We start from the raw sequence: 18,339 nt of genomic DNA, 5'->3' as shown, positions 1-18,339 counted from the left end.
CGGCTAAGCCCTTCTGCCCGACCAGCCTTTAGAACTGCAGCATCTCTGCAGTAAAAAGTGTTTCAGGTCAATATCTCTCCCCTGGAAAAAATGTGCGAGACCCACCACCGATAAATGTGGCAAAAGTCCCCAACATTTTCTGCATATTTGTGCTCTTACCTGAAAGCAGCGCCACCTTGTAGTCATCGCAGGCAACTGCAGCATACAACCAAATTTATCCGAGAGCAAGGTGAAAGAAACCCAAGGGAACAGCCCCTGTCTGCAGCAGGAAGGTTGGCTGCTTCAAATGGACAGAACTTCCAGTCCTAAGTCCACTCACGTCCCGAACGCTCCCAAACGCTCATACCGGACAAGCCCTCACCGGGTGCACCTCTGGCTCCCAGGTAAGGCCAAAACCTGAGCATGGTAGCGCAGGATCACAGAGAAGGAGCGGGTGGGGGTGCTTCTGTCTTGACAAAGGCGTGACATGGCTAGTGACTGAGAGGGCCTTGACTTTCACCTATGACTGACTGTGAGGGGAAGGCGAAGATTTTCTGCACCCAGCATGCCTTGTGACATTCTTAGGCAAATGAGGTGAGAGCCCTGCCAGAATAGCTCCAGCGATCCCATGCCACTCCTCTGAAGGCTCCTGATCTGCATAACCACAGCATTTTGAACAGGAAGCAGAGTGGCGCAGCGGAAGCGTGCTGGGCCCATAACCCAGAGGTCGATGGATCGAAACCATCCTCTGCTAGCATGGATTGATTTTTTTTTCTTGTGAGGACCACTCTCTTGTTTCCACGCTGCCAGAGCGGAAAACAGCAGGCTTGTGCCAGCTTTTTGTGGGAAGAGACTGCTCAACTATCGGTCTCTGCTCAAAGTCAGGGAGACAGATGGTCAGAGAATCAACCCTACTCTTCAAAGGAAATGATGCACAGTTATGACTATTAACGAAAGATGGGACCCTCGCACTTCTTTCTGAGCCTGCTTGGAACGCTATTATTCCCTTTTTTTCTCCTACTATTATCAATCTCCTGTGAATTTCGTGGAGCTGTTTTCTTTCTCTACCCTGCTGTTTTTCCCTTGCTGCCAATATATGCTTATTTCAATGATTTGAACTGCTGCTTTCCCTTTCTCCTTTTCTGCGCAGCTTTTGCATGGGTTTCAATCTCCAGTTCCTTAGCAGTTGCAAGAACTTTTTTCCTGATTTTCATGTTGGTCTGTAAACCAAAAATACCTGTGATACTGGTGCAATATAGTAATTGAACTCAGGGTTGTGATGTCTAGAGCTTAAAAAAAAATATACCATGGAGCGTTGGTGGTATAGTGGTGAGCATAGCTGCCTTCCGAGCAGTTGACCTGGGTTCGATTCCCGGCCAACGCAGTGCTAATATTTATACATTAAGAAAGCAGTAGCTATTCTAACGCAATATGTTAAAAAAAAGAGAAATATCTTGACCAGATTACTCAGCTATTAGATAAATAATAAACAAAGACATAGGCAGGCATCCCAAAAGCCCCGTCTGCGACTTTCTATGTCCTGAAATTTTTATATTTTACAAACAGCAGTCACCACTCACAACTGCTGGTAATAAATGGGCTGCAGGGGGGCAGGCAATGAAACGGCTAAGCCCTTCTGCCCGACCAGCCTTTAGAACTGCAGCATCTCTGCAGTAAAAAGTGTTTCAGGTCAATATCTCTCCCCTGGAAAAAATGTGGCAGACCCACCACCGATAAATGTGGCAAAAGTCCCCAACATTTTCTGCATATTTGTGCTCTTACCTGAAAGCAGCGCCACCTTGTAGTCATCGCAGGCAACTGCAGCATACAACCAAATTTATCCGAGAGCAAGGTGAAAGAAACCCAAGGGAACAGCCCCTGTCTGCAGCAGGAAGGTTGGCTGCTTCGAATGGACAGAACTTCCAGTCCTAAGTCCACTCACGTCCCGAACGCTCCCAAACACTCATACCGGGCAAGCCCTCACTGGGTGCACCTCTGGCTCCCAGGTAAGGCCAAAACCTGAGCATGGTAGCGCAGGATCACAGAGAAGGAGCGGGTGGGGGTGCTTCTGTCTTGACAAAGGCGTGACATGGCTAGTGACTGAGAGGGCCTTGACTTTCCCCTATGACTGACTGTGAGAGGGGAAGGCAAAGATTTTCTGCACCCAGCATGCCTTGTGACATTCTTAGGCAAATGAGGTGAGAGCCCTGCCAGAATAGCTCCAGCGATCCCATGCCACTCCTCTGAAGGCTCCTGATCTGCATAACCACAGCATTTTGAACAGGAAGCAGAGTGGCGCAGCGGAAGCGTGCTGGGCCCATAACCCAGAGGTCGATGGATCGAAACCATCCTCTGCTAGCATGGATTGATTTTTTTTTTCTTGTGAGGACCACTCTCTCGTTTCCACGCTGCCAGAGCGGAAAACAGCAGGCTTGTGCCAGCTTTTTGTGGGAAGAGACTGCTCAACTATCGGTCTCTGCTCAAAGTCAGGGAGACAGATGGTCAGAGAATCAACCCTACTCTTCAAAGGAAATGATGCACAGTTATGACCATTAACGAAAGATGGGACCCTCGCACTTCTTTCTGAGCCTGCTTGGAACGCTATTATTCCCTTTTTTTCTCCTACTATTATCAATCTCCTGTGAATTTCGTGGAGCTGTTTTCTTTCTCTACCCTGCTGTTTTTCCCTTGCTGCCAATATATGCTTATTTCAATGATTTGAACTGCTGCTTTCCCTTTCTCCTTTTCTGCGCAGCTTTTGCATGGGTATCAATCTCCAGTTCCTTAGCAGTTGCAAGAACTTTTTTCCTGATTTTCATGTTGGTCTGTAAACCAAAAATACCTCTGATACTGGTGCAATATAGTAATTGAACTCAGGGTTGTGATGTCTAGAGCTTAAAAAAAACATATGCCATGGAGCGTTGGTGGTATAGTGGTGAGCATAGCTGCCTTCCAAGCAGTTGACCCGGGTTCGATTCCCGGCCAACGCAGTGCTAATATTTATACATTAAGAAAGCAGTAGCTATTCTAACGCAATATGTTAAAAAAAAGAGAAATATCTTGACCAGATTACTCAGCTATTAGATAAATAATAAACAAAGACATAGGCAGGCATCCCAAAAGCCCCGTCTGCGACTTTCTATGTCCTGAAATTTTTATATTTTACAAACAGCAGTCACCACTCACAACTGCTGGTAATAAATGGGCTGCAGGGGGGCAGGCAATGAAACGGCTAAGCCCTTCTGCCCGACCAGCCTTTAGAACTGCAGCATCTCTGTAGTAAAAAGTGTTTCAGGTCAATATCTCTCCCCTGGAAAAAATGTGCGAGACCCACCACCGATAAATGTGGCAAAAGTCCCCAACATTTTCTGCATATTTGTGCTCTTACCTGAAAGCAGTGCCACCTTGTAGTCATCGCAGGCAACTGCAGCATACAACCAAATTTATCCGAGAGCAAGGTGAAAGAAACCCAAGGGAACAGCCCCTGTCTGCAGCAGGAAGGTTGGCTGCTTCGAATGGACAGAACTTCCAGACCTAAGTCCACTCACGTCCCGAACGCTCCCAAACGCTCATACCGGACAAGCCCTCACCGGGTGCACCTCTGGCTCCCAGGTAAGGCCAAAACCTGAGCATGGTAGCGCAGGATCACAGAGAAGAAGCGGGTGGGGGTGCTTCTGTCTTGACAAAGGCGTGACATGGCTAGTGACTGAGAGGGCCTTGACTTTCCCCTATGACTGACTGTGAGAGGGGAAGGCGAAGATTTTCTGCACCCAGCATGCCTTGTGACATTCTTAGGCAAATGAAGTGAGAACCCTGCCAGAATAGCTCCAGCGATCCCATGCCACTCCTCTGAAGGCTCCTGATCTGCATAACCACAGCATTTTGAACAGGAAGCAGAGTGGCGCAGCGGAAGCGTGCTGGGCCCATAACCCAGAGGTCGATGGATCGAAACATCCTCTGCTAGCATGGATTGATTTTTTTTTCTTGTGAGGACCACTCTCTCGTTTCCACGCTGCCAGAGCGGAAAACAGCAGGCTTGTGCCAGCTTTTTGTGGGAAGAGACTGCTCAACTATCGGTCTCTGCTCAAAGTCAGGGAGACAGATGGTCAGAGAATCAACCCTACTCTTCAAAGGAAATGATGCACAGTTATGACCATTAACGAAAGATGGGACCCTCGCACTTCTTTCTGAGCCTGCTTGGAACGCTATTATTCCCTTTTTTTCTCCTACTATTATCAATCTCCTGTGAATTTCGTGGAGCTGTTTTCTTTCTCTACCCTGCTGTTTTTCCCTTGCTGCCAATATATGCTTATTTCAATGATTTGAACTGCTGCTTTCCCTTTCTCCTTTTCTGCGCAGCTTTTGCATGGGTATCAATCTCCAGTTCCTTAGCAGTTGCAAGAACTTTTTTCCTGATTTTCATGTTGGTCTGTAAACCAAAAATACCTCTGATACTGGTGCAATATAGTAATTGAACTCAGGGTTGTGATGTCTAGAGCTTAAAAAAAACATATGCCATGGAGCGTTGGTGGTATAGTGGTGAGCATAGCTGCCTTCCAAGCAGTTGACCCGGGTTCGATTCCCGGCCAATGCAGTGCTAATATTTATACATTAAGAAAGCAGTAGCTATTCTAACGCAATATGTTAAAAAAAAGAGAAATATCTTGACCAGATTACTCAGCTATTAGATAAATAATAAACAAAGACATAGGCAGGCATCCCAAAAGCCCCGTCTGCGACTTTCTATGTCCTGAAATTTTTATATTTTACAAACAGCAGTCACCACTCACAACTGCTGGTAATAAATGGGCTGCAGGGGGGCAGGCAATGAAACGGCTAAGCCCTTCTGCCCGACCAGCCTTTAGAACTGCAGCATCTCTGCAGTAAAAAGTGTTTCAGGTCAATATCTCTCCCCTGGAAAAAATGTGCGAGACCCACCACCGATAAATGTGGCAAAAGTCCCCAACATTTTCTGCATATTTGTGCTCTTACCTGAAAGCAGCGCCACCTTGTAGTCATCGCAGGCAACTGCAGCATACAACCAAATTTATCCGAGAGCAAGGTGAAAGAAACCCAAGGGAACAGCCCCTGTCTGCAGCAGGAAGGTTGGCTGCTTCAAATGGACAGAACTTCCAGTCCTAAGTCCACTCACGTCCCGAACGCTCCCAAACGCTCATACCGGACAAGCCCTCACCGGGTGCACCTCTGGCTCCCAGGTAAGGCCAAAACCTGAGCATGGTAGCGCAGGATCACAGAGAAGGAGCGGGTGGGGGTGCTTCTGTCTTGACAAAGGCGTGACATGGCTAGTGACTGAGAGGGCCTTGACTTTCACCTATGACTGACTGTGAGGGGAAGGCGAAGATTTTCTGCACCCAGCATGCCTTGTGACATTCTTAGGCAAATGAGGTGAGAGCCCTGCCAGAATAGCTCCAGCGATCCCATGCCACTCCTCTGAAGGCTCCTGATCTGCATAACCACAGCATTTTGAACAGGAAGCAGAGTGGCGCAGCGGAAGCGTGCTGGGCCCATAACCCAGAGGTCGATGGATCGAAACCATCCTCTGCTAGCATGGATTGATTTTTTTTTCTTGTGAGGACCACTCTCTTGTTTCCACGCTGCCAGAGCGGAAAACAGCAGGCTTGTGCCAGCTTTTTGTGGGAAGAGACTGCTCAACTATCGGTCTCTGCTCAAAGTCAGGGAGACAGATGGTCAGAGAATCAACCCTACTCTTCAAAGGAAATGATGCACAGTTATGACTATTAACGAAAGATGGGACCCTCGCACTTCTTTCTGAGCCTGCTTGGAACGCTATTATTCCCTTTTTTTCTCCTACTATTATCAATCTCCTGTGAATTTCGTGGAGCTGTTTTCTTTCTCTACCCTGCTGTTTTTCCCTTGCTGCCAATATATGCTTATTTCAATGATTTGAACTGCTGCTTTCCCTTTCTCCTTTTCTGCGCAGCTTTTGCATGGGTTTCAATCTCCAGTTCCTTAGCAGTTGCAAGAACTTTTTTCCTGATTTTCATGTTGGTCTGTAAACCAAAAATACCTGTGATACTGGTGCAATATAGTAATTGAACTCAGGGTTGTGATGTCTAGAGCTTAAAAAAAAATATACCATGGAGCGTTGGTGGTATAGTGGTGAGCATAGCTGCCTTCCGAGCAGTTGACCTGGGTTCGATTCCCGGCCAACGCAGTGCTAATATTTATACATTAAGAAAGCAGTAGCTATTCTAACGCAATATGTTAAAAAAAAGAGAAATATCTTGACCAGATTACTCAGCTATTAGATAAATAATAAACAAAGACATAGGCAGGCATCCCAAAAGCCCCGTCTGCGACTTTCTATGTCCTGAAATTTTTATATTTTACAAACAGCAGTCACCACTCACAACTGCTGGTAATAAATGGGCTGCAGGGGGGCAGGCAATGAAACGGCTAAGCCCTTCTGCCCGACCAGCCTTTAGAACTGCAGCATCTCTGCAGTAAAAAGTGTTTCAGGTCAATATCTCTCCCCTGGAAAAAATGTGGCAGACCCACCACCGATAAATGTGGCAAAAGTCCCCAACATTTTCTGCATATTTGTGCTCTTACCTGAAAGCAGCGCCACCTTGTAGTCATCGCAGGCAACTGCAGCATACAACCAAATTTATCCGAGAGCAAGGTGAAAGAAACCCAAGGGAACAGCCCCTGTCTGCAGCAGGAAGGTTGGCTGCTTCGAATGGACAGAACTTCCAGTCCTAAGTCCACTCACGTCCCGAACGCTCCCAAACGCTCATACCGGGCAAGCCCACACCGGGTGCACCTCTGGCTCCCAGGTAAGGCCAAAACCTGAGCATGGTAGCGCAGGATCACAGAGAAGGAGCGGGTGGGGGTGCTTCTGTCTTGACAAAGGCGTGACATGGCTAGTGACTGAGAGGGCCTTGACTTTCCCCTATGACTGACTGTGAGAGGGGAAGGCGAAGATTTTCTGCACCCAGCATGCCTTGTGACATTCTTAGGCAAATGAGGTGAGAGCCCTGCCAGAATAGCTCCAGCGATCCCATGCCACTCCTCTGAAGGCTCCTGATCTGCATAACCACAGCATTTTGAACAGGAAGCATAGTGGCGCAGCGGAAGCGTGCTGGGCCCATAACCCAGAGGTCGATGGATCGAAACCATCCTCTGCTAGCATGGATTGATTTTTTTTTCTTGTGAGGACCACTCTCTCGTTTCCACGCTGCCAGAGCGGAAAACAGCAGGCTTGTGCCAGCTTTTTGTGGGAAGAGACTGCTCAACTATCGGTCTCTGCTCAAAGTCAGGGAGACAGATGGTCAGAGAATCAACCCTACACTTCAAAGGAAATGATGCACAGTTATGACCATTAACGAAAGATGGGACCCTCGCACTTCTTTCTGAGCCTGCTTGGAACGCTATTATTCCCTTTTTTTATCCTGCTATTATCAATCTCCTGTGAATTTCGTGGAGCTGTTTTCTTTCTCTACCCTGCTGTTTTTCCCTTGCTGCCAATATATGCTTATTTCAATGATTTGAACTGCTGCTTTCCCTTTCTCCTTTTCTGCGCAGCTTTTGCATGGGTTTCAATCTCCAGTTCCTTAGCAGTTGCAAGAACTTTTTTCCTGATTTTCATGTTGGTCTGTAAACCAAAAATACCTCTGATACTGGTGCAATATAGTAATTGAACTCAGGGTTGTGATGTCTAGAGCTTAAAAAAAACATATGCCATGGAGCGTTGATGGTATAGTGGTGAGCATAGCTGCCTTCCAAGCAGTTGACCCAGGTTCGATTCCCGGCCAACGCAGTGCTAATATTTATACATTAAGAAAGCACTAGCTATTCTAACGCAATATGTTAAAAAAAAGAGAAATATCTTGACGAGATTACTCAGCTATTAGATAAATAATAAACAAAGACATAGGCAGGCATCCCAAAAGCCCCGTCTGCGACTTTCTATGTCCTGAAATTTTTATATTTTACAAACAGCAGTCACCACTCACAACTGCTGGTAATAAATGGGCTGCAGGGGGGCAGGCAATGAAACGGCTAAGCCCTTCTGCCCGACCAGCCTTTAGAACTGCAGCATCTCTGCAGTAAAAAGTGTTTCAGGTCAATATCTCTCCCCTGGAAAAAATGTGCGAGACCCACCACCGATAAATGTGGCAAAAGTCCCCAACATTTTCTGCATATTTGTGCTCTTACCTGAAAGCAGCGCCACCTTGTAGTCATCGCAGGCAACTGCAGCATACAACCAAATTTATCCGAGAACAAGGTGAAAGAAACCCAAGGGAACAGCCCCTGTCTGCAGCAGGAAGGTTGGCTGCTTCGAATGGACAGAACTTCCAGTCTTAAGTCCACTCACGTCCCGAACGCTCCCAAACGCTCATACCGGACAAGCCCTCACCGGGTGCACCTCTGGCTCCCAGGTAAGGCCAAAACCTGAGCATGGTAGCGCAGGATCACAGAGAAGGAGCGGGTGGGGGTGCTTCTGTCTTGACAAAGGTGTGACATGGCTAGTGACTGAGAGGGCCTTGACTTTCCCCTATGACTGACTGTGAGAGGGGAAGGCGAAGATTTTCTGCACCCAGCATGCCTTGTGACATTCTTAGGCAAATGAAGTGAGAGCCCTGCCAGAATAGCTCCAGCGATCCCATGCCACTCCTCTGAAGGCTCCTGATCTGCATAACCACAGCATTTTGAACAGGAAGCAGAGTGGCGCAGCAGAAGCGTGCTGGGCCCATAACTCAGAGGTCGATGGATCGAAATATCCTCTGCTAGCATGGATTGATTTTTTTTTCTTGTGAGGACCACTCTCTCGTTTCCACGCTGCCAGAGCGGAAAACAGCAGGCTTGTGCCAGCTTTTTGTGGGAAGAGACTGCTCAACTATCGGTCTCTGCTCAAAGTCAGGGAGACAGATGGTCAGAGAATCAACCCTACTCTTCAAAGGAAATGATGCACAGTTATGACCATTAACGAAAGATGGGACCCTCGCACTTCTTTCTGAGCCTGCTTGGAACGCTATTATTCCCTTTTTTTCTCCTACTATTATCAATCTCCTGTGAATTTCGTGGAGCTGTTTTCTTTCTCTACCCTGCTGTTTTTCCCTTGCTGCCAATATATGCTTATTTCAATGATTTGAACTGCTGCTTTCCCTTTCTCCTTTTCTGCGCAGCTTTTGCATGGGTTTCAATCTCCAGTTCCTTAGCAGTTGCAAGAACTTTTTTCCTGATTTTCATGTTGGTCTGTAAACCAAAAATACCTCTGATACTGGTGCAATATAGTAATTGAACTCAGGGTTGTGATGTCTAGAGCTTAAAAACAAAATACCATGGAGCGTTGCTGGTATAGTGGTGAGCATAGCTGCCTTCCGAGCAGTTGACCTGGGTTCGATTCCCGGCCAACGCAGTGCTAATATTTATACATTAAGAAAGCAGTAGCTATTCTAACGCAATATGTTAAAAAAAAGAAAAATATCTTGACCAGATTACTCAGCTATTAGATAAATAATAAACAAAGACATAGGCAGACATCCCAAAAGCCCTGTCTGCGACTTTCTATGTCCTGAAATTTTTATATTTTACAAACAGCAGTCACCACTCACAACTGCTGGTAATAAATGGGCTGCAGGGGGGCAGGCAATGAAACGGCTAAGCCCTTCTGCCCGACCAGCCTTTAGAACTGCAGCATCTCTGCAGTAAAAAGTGTTTCAGGTCAATATCTCTCCCCTGGAAAAAATGTGCGAGACCCACCACCGATAAATGTGGCAAAAGTCCCCAACATTTTCTGCATATTTGTGCTCTTACCTGAAAGCAGCGCCACCTTGTAGTCATCGCAGGCAACTGCAGCATACAACCAAATTTATCCGAGAGCAAGGTGAAAGAAACCCAAGGGAACAGCCCCTGTCTGCAGCAGGAAGGTTGGCTGCTTCAAATGGACAGAACTTCCAGTCCTAAGTCCACTCACGTCCCGAACGCTCCCAAACGCTCATACCGGGCAAGCCCTCACTGGGTGCACCTCTGGCTCCCAGGTAAGGCCAAAACCTGAGCATGGTAGCGCAGGATCACAGAGAAGGAGCGGGTGGGGGTGCTTCTGTCTTGACAAAGGCGTGACATGGCTAGTGACTGAGAGGGCCTTGACTTTCCCCTATGACTGACTGTGAGAGGGGAAGGCGAAGATTATCTGCACCCAGCATGCCTTGTGACATTCTTAGGCAAATGAGGTGAGAGCCCTGCCAGAATAGCTCCAGCGATCCCATGCCACTCCTCTGAAGGCTCCTGATCTGCATAACCACAGCATTTTGAACAGGAAGCAGAGTGGCGCAGCGGAAGCGTGCTGGGCCCATAACCCAGAGGTCGATGGATCGAAACCATCCTCTGCTAGCATGGATTGATTTTTTTTTCTTGTGAGGACCACTCTCTCGTTTCCACGCTGCCAGAGCGGAAAACAGCAGGCTTGTGCCAGCTTTTTGTGGGAAGAGACTGCTCAACTATCGGTCTCTGCTCAAAGTCAGGGAGACAGATGGTCAGAGAATCAACCCTACTCTTCAAAGGAAATGATGCACAGTTATGACCATTAACGAAAGATGGGACGCTCGCACTTCTTTCTGAGCCTGCTTGGAACGCTATTATTCCCTTTTTTTCTCCTACTATTATCAATCTCCTGTGAATTTCGTGGAGCTGTTTTCTTTCTCTACCCTGCTGTTTTTCCCTTGCTGCCAATATATGCTTATTTCAATGATTTGAACTGCTGCTTTCCCTTTCTCCTTTTCTGCGCAGCTTTTGCATGGGTATCAATCTCCAGTTCCTTAGCAGTTGCAAGAACTTTTTTCCTGATTTTCATGTTGGTCTGTAAACCAAAAATACCTCTGATACTGGTGCAATATAGTAATTGAACTCAGGGTTGTGATGTCTAGAGCTTAAAAAAAACATATGCCATGGAGCGTTGGTGGTATAGTGGTGAGCATAGCTGCCTTCCAAGCAATTGACCCGGGTTCGATTCCCGGCCAACGCAGTGCTAATATTTATACATTAAGAAAGCAGTAGGTATTCTAACGCAATATGTTAAAAAAAAGAGAAATATCTTGACCAGATTACTCAGCTATTAGATAAATAATAAACAAAGACATAGGCAGGCATCCCAAAAGCCCCGTCTGCGACTTTCTATGTCCTGAAATTTTTATATTTTACAAACAGCAGTCACCACTCACAACTGCTGGTAATAAATGGGCTGCAGGGGGGCAGGCAATGAAACGGCTAAGCCCTTCTGCCCGACCAGCCTTTAGAACTGCAGCATCTCTGTAGAAAAAGTGTTTCAGGTCAATATCTCTCCCCAGGAAAAAATGTGCGAGACCCACCACCGATAAATGTGGCAAAAGTCCCCAACATTTTCTGCATATTTGTGCTCTTACCTGAAAGCAGCGCCACCTTGTAGTCATCGCAGGCAACTGCAGCATACAACCAAATTTATCCGAGAGCAAGGTGAAAGAAACCCAAGGGAACAGCCCCTGTCTGCAGCAGGAAGGTTGGCTGCTTCGAATGGACAGAACTTCCAGTCCTAAGTCCACTCACGTCCCGAACGCTCCCAAACGCTCATACCGGACAAGCCCTCACCGGGTGCACCTCTGGCTCCCAGGTAAGGCCAAAACCTGAGCATGGTAGCGCAGGATCACAGAGAAGGAGCGGGTGGGGGTGCTTCTGTCTTGACAAAGGCGTGACATGGCTAGTGACTGAGAGGGCCTTGACTTTCCCCTATGACTGACTGTGAGAGGGGAAGGCGAAGATTTTCTGCACCCAGCATGCCTTGTGACATTCTTAGGCAAATGAAGTGAGAGCCCTGCCAGAATAGCTCCAGCGATCCCATGCCACTCCTCTGAAGGCTCCTGATCTGCATAACCACAGCATTTTGAACAGGAAGCAGAGTGGCGCAGCGGAAGCGTGCTGGGCCCATAACCCAGAGGTCGATGGATCGAAACCATCCTCTGCTAGCATGGATTGATTTTTTTTTCTTGTGAGGACCACTCTCTCGTTTCCACGCTGCCAGAGCGGAAAACAGCAGGCTTGTGCCAGCTTTTTGTGGGAAGAGACTGCTCAACTATCGGTCTCTGCTCAAAGTCAGGGAGACAGATGGTCAGAGAATCAACCCTACTCTTCAAAGGAAATGATGCACAGTTATGACCATTAACGAAAGATGGGACCCTCGCACTTCTTTCTGAGCCTGCTTGGAACGCTATTATTCCCTTTTTTTCTCCTACTATTATCAATCTCCTGTGAATTTCGTGGAGCTGTTTTCTTTCTCTACCCTGCTGTTTTTCCCTTGCTGCCAATATATGCTTATTTCAATGATTTGAACTGCTGCTTTCCCTTTCTCCTTTTCTGCGCAGCTTTTGCATGGGTATCAATCTCCAGTTCCTTAGCAGTTGCAAGAACTTTTTTCCTGATTTTCATGTTGGTCTGTAAACCAAAAATACCTCTGATACTGGTGCAATATAGTAATTGAACTCAGGGTTGTGATGTCTAGAGCTTAAAAAAAACATATGCCATGGAGCGTTGGTGGTATAGTGGTGAGCATAGCTGCCTTCCAAGCAGTTGACCCGGGTTCGATTCCCGGCCAACGCAGTGCTAATATTTATACATTAAGAAAGCAGTAGCTATTCTAACGCAATATGTTAAAAAAAAGAGAAATATCTTGACCAGATTACTCAGCTATTAGATAAATAATAAACAAAGACATAGGCAGGCATACCAAAAGCCCCGTCTGCGACTTTCTATGTCCTGAAATTTTTATATTTTACAAACAGCAGTCACCACTCACAACTGCTGGTAATAAATGGGCTGCAGGGGGGCAGGCAATGAAACGGCTAAGCCCTTCTGCCCGACCAGTCTTTAGAACTGCAGCATCTCTGCAGTAAAAAGTGTTTCAGGTCAATATCTCTCCCCTGGAAAAAATGTGCGAGACCCACCACCGATAAATGTGGCAAAAGTCCCCAACATTTTCTGCATATTTGTGCTCTTACCTGAAAGCAGCGCCACCTTGTAGTCATCACAGGCAACTGCAGCATACAACCAAATTTATCCGAGAGCAAGGTGAAAGAAACCCAAGGGAACAGCCCCTGTCTGCAGCAGGAAGGTTGGCTGCTTCGAATGGACAGAACTTCCAGTCCTAAGTCCACTCACGTCCCGAACGCTCCCAAACGCTCATACCGGACAAGCCCTCACCGGGTGCACCTCTGGCTCCCAGGTAAGGCCAAAACCTGAGCATGGTAGCGCAGGATCACAGAGAAGGAGCGGGTGGGGGTGCTTCTGTCTTGACAAAGGCGTGACATGGCTAGTGACTGAGAGGGCCTTGACTTTCCCCTATGACTGACTGTGAGAGGGGAAGGCGAAGATTTTCTGCACCCAGCATGCCTTGTGACATTCTTAGGCAAATGAGGTGAGAGCCCTGCCAGAATAGCTCCAGCGATCCCATGCCACTCCTCTGAAGGCTCCTGATCTGCATAACCACAGCATTTTGAACAGGAAGCAGAGTGGCGCAGCGGAAGCGTGCTGGGCCCATAACCCAGAGGTCGATGGATCGAAACCATCCTCTGCTAGCATGGATTGATTTTTTTTTTCTTTTGAGGACCACTCTCTTGTTTCCACGCTGCCAGAGCGGGAAACAGCAGGCTTGTGCCAGCTTTTTGTGGGAAGAGACTGCTCAACTATCGGTCTCTGCTCAAAGTCAGGGAGACAGATGGTCAGAGAATCAACCCTACTCTTCAAAGGAAATGATGCACAGTTATGACCATTAACGAAAGATGGGAGCCTCGCACTTCTTTCTGAGCCTGCTTGGAACGCTATTATTCCCTTTTTTTCTCCTACTATTATCAATCTCCTGTGAATTTCGTGGAGCTGTTTTCTTTCTCTACCCTGCTGTTTTTCCCTTGCTGCCAATATATGCTTATTTCAATGATTTGAACTGCTGCTTTCCCTTTCTCCTTTTCTGCGCAGCTTTTGCATGGGTTTCAATCTCCAGTTCCTTAGCAGTTGCAAGAACTTTTTTCCTGATTTTCATGTTGGTCTGTAAACTAAAAATACCTGTGATACTGGTGCAATATAGTAATTGAACTCAGGGTTGTGATGTCTAGAGCTTAAAAAAAAATATACCATGGAGCGTTGGTGGTATAGTGGTGAGCATAGCTGCCTTCCGAGCAGTTGACCTGGGTTCGATTCCCAGCCAACGCAGTGCTAATATTTATACATTATGAAAGCAGTAGCTATTCTAACGCAATATGTTAAAAAAAAGAAAAATATCTTGACCAGATTACTCAGCTATTAGATAAATAATAAACAAAGACATAGGCAGGCATCCCAAAAGCCCCGTCTGCGACTTTCTATGTCCTGAAATTTTTATATTTTACAAACAGCAGTCACCACTCACAACTGCTGGTAATAAATAGGCTGCAGGGGGGCAGGCAATGAAACGGCTAAGCCCTTCTGCCCGACCAGCCTTTAGAACTGCAGCATCTCTGCAGTAAAAAGTGTTTCAGGTCAATATCTCTCCCCAGGAAAAAATGTGCGAGACCCACCACCGATAAATGTGGCAAAAGTCCCCAACATTTTCTGCATATTTGTGCTCTTACCTGAAAGCAGCGCCACCTTGTAGTCATCGCAGGCAACTGCAGCATACAACCAAATTTATCCGAGAGCAAGGTGAAAGAAACCCAAGGGAACAGCCCCTGTCTGCAGCAGGAAGGTTGGCTGCTTCGAATGGACAGAACTTCCAGTCCTAAGTCCACTCACGTCCCGAACACTCCCAAACGCTCCCAAACGCTCATACCGGACAAGCCCTCACCGGGTGCACCTCTGGCTCCCAGGTAAGGCCAAAACCTGAGCATGGTAGCGCAGGATCACAGAGAAGGAGCGGGTGGGGGTGCTTCTGTCTTGACAAAGGCGTGACATGGCTAGTGACTGAGAGGGCCTTGACTTTCCCCTATGACTGACTGTGAGGGGAAGGCGAAGATTTTCTGCACCCAGCATGCCTTGTGACATTCTTAGGCAAATGAGGTGAGAGCCCTGCCAGAATAGCTCCAGCGATCCCATGCCACTCCTCTGAAGGCTCCTGATCTGCATAACCACAGCATTTTGAACAGGAAGCAGAGTGGCGCAGCGGAAGCGTGCTGGGCCCATAACCCAGAGGTCGATGGATCGAAACCATCCTCTGCTAGCATGGATTGATTTTTTTTTCTTGTGAGGACCACTCTCTTGTTTCCACGCTGCCAGAGCGGAAAACAGCAGGCTTGTGCCAGCTTTTTGTGGGAAGAGACTGCTCAACTATCGGTCTCTGCTCAAAGTCAGGGAGACAGATGGTCAGAGAATCAACCCTACTCTTCAAAGGAAATGATGCACAGTTATGACCATTAACGAAAGATGGGACCCTCGCACTTCTTTCTGAGCCTGCTTGGAACGCTATTATTCCCTTTTTTTCTCCTACTATTATCAATCTCCTGTGAATTTCGTGGAGCTGTTTTCTTTCTCTACCCTGCTGTTTTTCCCTTGCTGCCAATATATGCTTATTTCAATGATTTGAACTGCTGCTTTCCCTTTCTCCTTTTCTGCGCAGCTTTTGCATGGGTTTCAATCTCCAGTTCCTTAGCAGTTGCAAGAACTTTTTTCCTGATTTTCATGTTGGTCTGTAAACCAAAAATACCTGTGATACTGGTGCAATCTAGTAATTGAACTCAGGGTTGTGATGTCTAGAGCTTAAAAAAATGTATACCATGGAGCGTTGGTGGTATAGTGGTGAGCATAGCTGCCTTCCGAGCAGTTGACCTGGGTTCGATTCCCAGCCAACGCAGTGCTAATATTTATACATTAAGAAAGCAGTAGCTATTCTAACGCAATATGTTAAAAAAAAGAGAAATATCTTGACCAGATTACTCAGCTATTAGATAAATAATAAACAAAGACATAGGCAGGCATCCCAAAAGCCCCGTCTGCGACTTTCTATGTCCTGAAATTTTTATATTTTACAAACAGCAGTCACCACTCACAACTGCTGGTAATAAATGGGCTGCAGGGGGGCAGGCAATGAAACGGCTAAGCCCTTCTGCCCGACCAGCCTTTAGAACTGCAGCATCTCTGCAGTAAAAAGTGTTTCAGGTCAATATCTCTCCCCTGGAAAAAATGTGGCAGACCCACCACCGATAAATGTGGCAAAAGTCCCCAACATTTTCTGCATATTTGTGCTCTTACCTGAAAGCAGCGCCACCTTGTAGTCATCGCAGGCAACTGCAGCATACAACCAAATTTATCCGAGAGCAAGGTGAAAGAAACCCAAGGGAACAGCCCCTGTCTGCAGCAGGAAGGTTGGCTGCTTCGAATGGACAGAACTTCCAGTCCTAAGTCCACTCACGTCCCGAACGCTCCCAAACGCTCATACCGGGCAAGCCCACACCGGGTGCACCTCTGGCTCCCAGGTAAGGCCAAAACCTGAGCATGGTAGCGCAGGATCACAGAGAAGGAGCGGGTGGGGGTGCTTCTGTCTTGACAAAGGCGTGACATGGCTAGTGACTGAGAGGGCCTTGACTTTCCCCTATGACTGACTGTGAGAGGGGAAGGCGAAGATTTTCTGCACCCAGCATGCCTTGTGACATTCTTAGGCAAATGAGGTGAGAGCCCTGCCAGAATAGCTCCAGCGATCCCATGCCACTCCTCTGAAGGCTCCTGATCTGCATAACCACAGCATTTTGAACAGGAAGCAGAGTGGCGCAGCGGAAGCGTGCTGGGCCCATAACCCAGAGGTCGATGGATCGAAACCATCCTCTGCTAGCATGGATTGATTTTTTTTTCTTGTGAGGACCACTCTCTCGTTTCCACGCTGCCAGAGCGGAAAACAGCAGGCTTGTGCCAGCTTTTTGTGGGAAGAGACTGCTCAACTATCGGTCTCTGCTCAAAGTCAGGTTGACAGATGGTCAGAGAATCAACCCTACACTTCAAAGGAAATGATGCACAGTTATGACCATTAACGAAAGATGGGACCCTCGCACTTCTTTCTGAGCCTGCTTGGAACGCTATTATTCCCTTTTTTTGTCCTGCTATTATCAATCTCCTGTGAATTTCGTGGAGCTGTTTTCTTTCTCTACCCTGCTGTTTTTCCCTTGCTGCCAATATATGCTTATTTCAATGATTTGAACTGCTGCTTTCCCTTTCTCCTTTTCTGCGCAGCTTTTGCATGGGTTTCAATCTCCAGTTCCTTAGCAGTTGCAAGAACTTTTTTCCTGATTTTCATGTTGGTCTGTAAACCAAAAATACCTCTGATACTGGTGCAATATAGTAATTGAACTCAGGGTTGTGATGTCTAGAGCTTAAAAAAAACATATGCCATGGAGCGTTGGTGGTATAGTGGTGAGCATAGCTGCCTTCCAAGCAGTTGACCCAGGTTCGATTCCCGGCCAACGCAGTGCTAATATTTATACATTAAGAAAGCAGTAGCTATTCTAACGCAATATGTTAAAAAAAAGAGAAATATCTTGACGAGATTACTCAGCTATTAGATAAATAATAAACAAAGACATAGGCAGGCATCCCAAAAGCCCCGTCTGCGACTTTCTATGTCCTGAAATTTTTATATTTTACAAACAGCAGTCACCACTCACAACTGCTGGTAATAAATGGGCTGCAGGGGGGCAGGCAATGAAACGGCTAAGCCCTTCTGCCCGACCAGCCTTTAGAACTGCAGCATCTCTGCAGTAAAAAGTGTTTCAGGTCAATATCTCTCCCCTGGAAAAAATGTGCGAGACCCACCACCGATAAATGTGGCAAAAGTCCCCAACATTTTCTGCATATTTGTGCTCTTACCTGAAAGCAGCGCCACCTTGTAGTCATCGCAGGCAACTGCAGCATACAACCAAATTTATCCGAGAGCAAGGTGAAAGAAACCCAAGGGAACAGCCCCTGTCTGCAGCAGGAAGGTTGGCTCCTTCGAATGGACAGAACTTCCAGTCCTAAGTCCACTCACGTCCCGAACGCTCCCAAACGCTCATACCGGACAAGCCCTCACCGGGTGCACCTCTGGCTCCCAGGTAAGGCCAAAACCTGAGCATGGTAGCGCAGGATCACAGAGAAGGAGCGGGTGGGGGTGCTTCTGTCCTGACAAAGGTGTGACATGGCTAGTGACTGAGAGGGCCTTGACTTTCCCCTATGACTGACTGTGAGAGGGGAAGGGGAACATTTTCTGCACCCAGCATGCCTTGTGACATTCTTAGGCAAATGAAGTGAGAGCCCTGCCAGAATAGCTCCAGCGATCCCATGCCACTCCTCTGAAGGCTCCTGATCTGCATAACCACAGCATTTTGAACAGGAAGCAGAGTGGCGCAGCGGAAGCGT

General features: G+C 47.2%; 7 non-coding genes across 7 annotated transcripts; all 7 read left to right on the top strand.

The window, feature by feature from the left end:
• Positions 1 to 1,291: 1,291 nt before the first annotated feature.
• On the top strand, positions 1,292 to 1,363 carry TRNAG-UCC (transfer RNA glycine (anticodon UCC)). Its single transcript has one exon. It is a non-coding gene; the product is annotated as a tRNA-Gly (tRNA).
• A 1,534-nt stretch (positions 1,364 to 2,897) lies between these two features.
• Positions 2,898 to 2,969, top strand: TRNAG-UCC (transfer RNA glycine (anticodon UCC)). Its single transcript has one exon. It is a non-coding gene; the product is annotated as a tRNA-Gly (tRNA).
• A 1,532-nt stretch (positions 2,970 to 4,501) lies between these two features.
• Positions 4,502 to 4,573, top strand: TRNAG-UCC (transfer RNA glycine (anticodon UCC)). Its single transcript has one exon. It is a non-coding gene; the product is annotated as a tRNA-Gly (tRNA).
• Positions 4,574 to 6,103: 1,530 nt separating this feature from the next.
• On the top strand, positions 6,104 to 6,175 carry TRNAG-UCC (transfer RNA glycine (anticodon UCC)). The gene has a single exon. It is a non-coding gene; the product is annotated as a tRNA-Gly (tRNA).
• Positions 6,176 to 12,519: 6,344 nt separating this feature from the next.
• TRNAG-UCC (transfer RNA glycine (anticodon UCC)) lies at positions 12,520 to 12,591 on the top strand. The gene has a single exon. It is a non-coding gene; the product is annotated as a tRNA-Gly (tRNA).
• Positions 12,592 to 14,124: 1,533 nt separating this feature from the next.
• Positions 14,125 to 14,196, top strand: TRNAG-UCC (transfer RNA glycine (anticodon UCC)). The gene has a single exon. It is a non-coding gene; the product is annotated as a tRNA-Gly (tRNA).
• Positions 14,197 to 15,736: 1,540 nt separating this feature from the next.
• On the top strand, positions 15,737 to 15,808 carry TRNAG-UCC (transfer RNA glycine (anticodon UCC)). The gene has a single exon. It is a non-coding gene; the product is annotated as a tRNA-Gly (tRNA).
• Positions 15,809 to 18,339: the final 2,531 nt, after the last annotated feature.

The sequence above is a fragment of the Pleurodeles waltl genome, unplaced genomic scaffold (genome assembly GCF_031143425.1).
Source record: "Pleurodeles waltl isolate 20211129_DDA unplaced genomic scaffold, aPleWal1.hap1.20221129 scaffold_531, whole genome shotgun sequence".
Taxonomy (NCBI): domain Eukaryota; kingdom Metazoa; phylum Chordata; class Amphibia; order Caudata; family Salamandridae; genus Pleurodeles; species Pleurodeles waltl.
The sequence above is the reverse complement of the archived record's forward strand: the minus strand, read 5'-3'. Positions and strand labels throughout refer to the sequence as shown.